This window comes from Nicotiana tabacum, chromosome 3 (assembly GCF_000715075.1).
Source record: "Nicotiana tabacum cultivar K326 chromosome 3, ASM71507v2, whole genome shotgun sequence".
NCBI classification, from domain to species: Eukaryota; Viridiplantae; Streptophyta; class Magnoliopsida; order Solanales; family Solanaceae; genus Nicotiana; species Nicotiana tabacum.
The window spans coordinates 151205547-151211872 of NC_134082.1; positions in this window are offsets into that span (position 1 = coordinate 151205547).

The window sequence follows — 6326 nt, forward strand, 5'->3', positions numbered from 1 at the left end:
TACAGGCTATATTCGCAAAAGTGTTTTGTTTCAAGTTGCGATTTTTGAAAATTGGTATTTTTCTCTTGAGTCAAAGTGAATCAGTCTTTTAATCAATCACTTAAAATAAATGTGCAGGATGAGCACGATTGAAAATTAACCTTTCACAGTCCTTGAGGAAATCCCGGAAGTCAGTAGAAAAACCGTGATAAAAACTTTGGGCGGTCTTGTTGGACTTCTGAATATTAAGCTGAGGAAGGATATAATTGAGGCTCTGATACCCTTTTAGGACCCAACACATAATGTGTTCTATTTTGTTGATTTTGAGCTAACTCCTATGCTTGAGGAAATAGCGAGCTACGCTGGTTTTAATGGGAATCTCAGAAATCAATATCCGGTGGCACCTAGAACAGTGACTCCTCATAAGTTTCTGGATCTACTAAGCATCAGTCGGGAAGTTCAGGTCGGATACTTGGCTAAGGGATTCTGCACATTCTATTTTTTGTACCGATGTTACGGGAATCCCGCCGTTTTGAGATGCCAGATACTAGTTTTACTCATTCGGGGAACAAAGACAAGTGGTAAGCTCGGCGGGGACTAGATTTTATAGTGGTATTCCTGGGTGTTTTGATTTGTTCAAGAAAATATGGAAACGTAGAATTGGGGCTTGTGGGAATAGCCAACTTCATGACTAAAAAGGCAAATGGCACCATTGTACCGATGATCTTGGCGGAGATTATCAAGCTATAACTGTTTACCGAGAAGGAGGGAAGTTTTTTGAAGGATGCAATATGCTTCTACAATTCTGGATGGAGGAACATCTTTGCCACCGTCTGGGGTACATGAACCGTGGCATGACCAGTCTTAAATGCATTGAAAAACATGAACAACGAGTGGAGGGCTACAAGTTTCTGGATGGTACGAAAGCATGATTTGTACACTTGAGCTCCTTGACCACAGATAAAATTGAGTGGACATTCAGGTGGCTCCCGGTCAGTGAAGTCATTTACATATCGGCCGAGATGTGTTTTTTTCTATTGATGGGTCTCCAGAGCATTCAGCCTTATGCCCCGCATAGAGTTCTATGCCAGTTAGGCAGGTACCAGACCATCCCACACGATGAGGATTTGAGTCGGCAGGTCATCGAACTGGAACCTAAAGCTACTTTCCCGGAAGAAAGGGTGAGTCAGATTTGGCATCAATGTAGGTTCTTAGAGCCAATGACTCAGGTACGAGATCTGTCCAGGGGCGAGTTAGAGCATAGTTACATAGCTTGATACGGTAAAAGGTCCCAATTCCATCTAGAGCCCGAATGGCCCGCAAAAAGGCCCCATGTCCAACAATTCACTAATGGAGCGCAGGAGCAATGGGATTGGTTAGCAAAAGAGGCAAGCTACAGAGCCACCATAAGCAAATTGGAGGGACAAATCAGGGATATTAAATTTGACAAAAGTATACAGGCCATTGCTGATAAAGGGGAAAAGAAGAAATTGGCTTAAGAAAACAGGGCCCTTCGACCACAGATCCAAAAAATGAAAATAGCTGCTGAGAATCAGGAAAGGAGCCGAAAGGATGAAAGACTCATAAGTGGCCTCAAGAGGAAAATAGCTGAGTGTGAGGATGACATGGAAAAATTTGAGGGTAATTTGGAAAGGGCTCGGGCACAGTTAGCGAAGAACGCAGAGGGACGAGCAGAGTTTGTCCGGTAGTTGAAAAGAAATTTGAAGAAAAGGCTAACCACTTTCGAAAATGAGATGGCCAAACAAGCTAAGAGTTTTAAAGCAGAAATGGAACATTGTTATGCATTAATGGCCCAGCTAGAGGAAGATATGCAACAGTTACAGGGTCAAAATCATCGTGATGCCCAGGTGCTAGAAGCTAGGTCTCAGTAAATAGGGCGTTTTCTCTAAGAAAAAGGTATCATCAGGGAGAGGGTTAGAGCAATTGCTGATTACATTGTCATGAAGTGCCACGAATGTGAAAACATGACTAGAACCACCTTCTTTGCCGCGGTAATGACCTTTGTTCGCCAAATAATGAGTGACCTGGAGTGTCTTCAATGGGATCTTATGCATAGGCCATTGCCGAGACCGACTGATGTCCCGCGGGCCCCTGGAGCAATTGAGGCACTTATGTATTCATGATTTTCATTTGAGTCTGTATTTGCATCTTTCTTTCAGAGTCTATTAGTCCTTTTTTGAGTCTCTATTTTTCATTTTTTTGTTGGAGTCTGTTAGTTCCACTTTTCAAGTCTATTGGTTTTTATGATTAAAACCGGTAGAAGAAGTCGTTGTAATCGAGATGTTATTTTATTTTATTTTTATGAAAATTTGAAAATCCCAAAAAATGTTTGTTTGTTTTATTTTATCTTACACTCATTCCCAGAACTACGCTTGGTCTGATTCATGCGGCGTTATGACACGTAGGCAATCCCCATAGGATTCGATCATAACCGTAAAATGAAAAAAAAACAAGAAAAGAAAAAGAAGAAAAAAGAGAGAGAGAAAACAAGAAATTGTGGGGAGGAAAATAATGGCAAAACGAGAGAGTGAAAATGAGTGAACCAAGCGAAGAAAACAGGAATGAAAATAGAAAAGAAAGGCGAGAATTTGAAAAATGAAAGTTAGTGAAAGCCGGGATGACGCAAGCAGTCGTTCAAGTGTACAATAGAAATGGTTAACTACTTAGGTGCATTGCATCCCCAACATGCGGTTACCTATCTGTTAAGCTCTAATCGCTAACAAGTTTGTTGTTGTCATCAAGTCCAGGCAGGTGGTTAGTTTGTTTGACATTCTGGCAACTCACCCGTACAATACCAGGTCCAAAGACAAGTTGATCATGGCTAACCAAGAACTGGATGCAAGTGTGATTGATCCGTCAAGAGAAGGGGAAGCGTCTGATGTTAATCTGAAAGAGGAGTTATATAAGTTGAAACATCAGATGGTAGAGATGTACCAAACATGGGTAAAAGGGCATCCCCCACCATCCTACCCCGCCAACCCTGCTTTCGTCCCACCGCTGGCTCAATCCCAAGAACCTCCCACTATTTATTCATCTCCAGGCTTTCCCATTTACCACCACTACCAAGGTACCACTTCCCAAACCCCACAAGCTCCACCACCCAAACCAGTCCCTCCTCCACTAGCCACCCCTATTTTTGTGGCACCCCCACCGCTACGCTCCATCGATCCTCCAGCGAACCCTTATTCTAGACCCAAGATAACCAATATTATCCCCCGGAGCCTACTTTCAAGGTCCCAAAGCATTACTCTTACACTCATCATTTTGACCTCCCTGTCGAGACTGAGAAACTACCTAAAACCCAGAACAAGAGGAGATATTCAGGAAGGTAAGAAGGCTGGAATAATCGTTCAGAAACATGCAGGGATTGGGAGTCCAGGTAAGCGTGACCTACAAAGATTTATGTCTATTCCCCGATGTTCAGTTGCCCGTAGGGTTTAAGATGCCGAAGTTTGATCTATATGACGAGCACGGAGACTCAGTGGCCCATTTGAGGGGATTCTGCAGTAAAATGAGAGGAGCTGGTGGGAAAGATGAGCTATTGATGGCGTACTTTAGTCAGAGTTTGAGTGGCTCGGCGTTAGAGTGGTACACTCGTCAGGATCACAGCAGATGGTATACCTGGAATGATTTGGCCCAAGCATTCACTCGTCATTTCCAGTACAACATCGAGATTGTTCCAGATCGCTTGTCTTTGACTAAGATTGAGAAGAAGCCTAGTGAAAGTTTCAGAGAATATGGTTTTCACTAGAGAGAACAAGCGGTAAGAGTTAACCCCCCGATAAAGGAGAGCGAAATGGTGGAGTACTTTCTGCAGGCTCTGAAGCCTACCTATTTTGGACATCTGATATCGGCCATAGACAAGTCTTTCAACAAGGTAGTGAATACGGGTGGCATGGTGGAAGAAGGGCTAAAATCAAGCAAAATCATGAGTTACTCGGCTATCAAGGCTACTACCCAAGCCATTCAGAACGGTACTGGGGGAGTAATTGGAAAGAAGAAGAAAGAAGATGTGGCCCCCTCACCGTACCTACACCCAAACCCCATATAATCCACCCCAACACTACTTCCTGTTACCAAACCCTCATATTTCTGTCCACCATGCCCAAACATACACTCAACCTCCTACCTACGCACAATGGCATGCCCCAGCCCCACAAAACAGCTACCCAGCTCCACAAAATGCTTACCCACCCTTACGGGCCTACCGAAACCCTACCGGTCCAGGTTTCCGGCCCAATCCAGCATTAAAAAATGAGAGGTTGCAGCGGAAGAAAACCTTCACCCCATTGGGGGAGTCTTATACCAGTTTGTTCCATAAATTGAGGCAGTTGGATATGCTGATGCCAATTGAGTCGAAATTGCCAAACCTTGATTACTCCATAAGCTGTGAATATTGTTCTAGTACTTCGGGGCATGATACGGAGAAGTGCTAGAACTTGAAAAATGCCATCCAAGAGCTCATTGACACAAACCGGATTGAAGTCCAAACTCCAGAGGCCCCTAACATCAACCAGAACCCATTGCCAACCCATCAGGAAACAAACATGATCGAGATAGTACATAAGGGAGGGGATCCCAAGAAGCCTTCACAGACCGTCATGATAATTCGGTCCAGTGAGGTCAAGCCAGTTAAAAAATCAACAGTTGAAGGATCAGTGAACAAGTTGAGTAGGACAAACGGTGAACCATCTGCGGTAGTACAGAAAGTATCCCCAAGTGATGTTGCAGCAAAGCAAGAAAAGTTAAAAGTGGTTGTGCCAGGAGTGGCAAACAAGCCTATCATAATTGTAGAGGGTGCACGTACGGATCCTATCATCATCAAGCCTGTAACCCAGTTGCCGGTAATCAGCAGCAAGGCTATCCCATGGAATTATGAATGGGTGATAGTGACCTATAAGGGGAAGGAAGTGAAAGAAGAAGTCAATGAGGCCTAGGGATTAACTCGTTCGGGGAGATGCTTTACCCCAGAAGAGTTAAGGAAAGCTAAAACATCCAGAGATAATCCAGTCCTAGTAAGAAAAGCAGTGACTGAGTAAGAGGCAGAGGTGTTTCTGAGAAAAATAAAGGTACACGATTATTCCATCTTGGAGCAGTTGAGAAAGACGCCTTCTCAGATTTACTTACTGTTATTGTTAATCCACTCAGATGAGCATCGTCGGGCCCTGATGAAAATTCTGAATGAAGCTCACATCCCCGACAAAATTTCAGTGAACCATCCGAAGAAGATCGCCAATAAAATATTTGAGGTGAACAGGGTCACCTTCTCTGATGATGAGTTGCCTGTGGAAGGTACTGAACACAACAAAGCTCTCTATCTTATGGTAAAATGTGAAGATTCTGTGGTTACCAGAGTATTAGTTGACAATGGTTCCAGTACAAATATCTACCCTCGTCCGATGTTTTAATGGTGGAGGGAAAGACTCGGTTGGTGATATAGTGCTTGAATTAACAATAGGACTAGTGGAATTCACCATGGAGTTCCAGGTGCTGGACGTAGTCATTTCTTACAATTTGTTGTTGGGTCGACCTTGGATTCATGCCACCAAAGCAGTCCCATCCACTCTGCACAAGATGGTCAAGTTCGAATGGGATAGACAAGAGATCGTTGTGCATGATGAGGATAATTTGTGTGCTCACAGTGATGTCTTTGTCCCGTTCATTGAGGTTGAAGATGACAAAGGGCCCTGGGTTTATCAAGTTTTTGAAACAGTGCCGATCGAGAAGTTCCATAGGGGAAATGTGTTCCAACCCCAAACATAAGCTCCGAATCAGTCATGGTGGCCTATGAAATGCTTAAAATGGCTTTGTGCCCGTTAAAGGTCTGGGTGCATCTCTACACGGTATCATACAACCAGTGTCCCTCCCTGAGAATTTGGGTACGTTCGGTCTTGGATTCAAACCTACATCGGTAGATGTGAAAAGGGCTAAAAGGTTGAAACAGAAGGCATGGGCACTTCCAAAACCTGTTCCACATCTCGCCGGGTCTTTTGTTAAGCCAGGTGCCAGGAAACGCCCAATGACGATAGTTCCAAGTTCTGTGGTTGACATTGATGAGGAGTTAATTGAAAGGTTCCAGAGGTTGTTTGATGATGTGAACATGGTAGAAGTTGGAGAAGGTTCTAGCAAAATCGGACGTGCAGTTCGTCGGGCTGAATGCAAAGCTTAACAATTGGAAGGCTACTCCTTTCCCTACCAGGAAGGAGTCTTGGTAGTTTGTTTTGTTTTCCTTTCTATCTGGGTCATTCCAGGGTTGTGACCCAGATTTTTTATTTTTCGCTTATTGATGTACAAACCCTGTTATCCGTTATTTTCAATGAAATGCA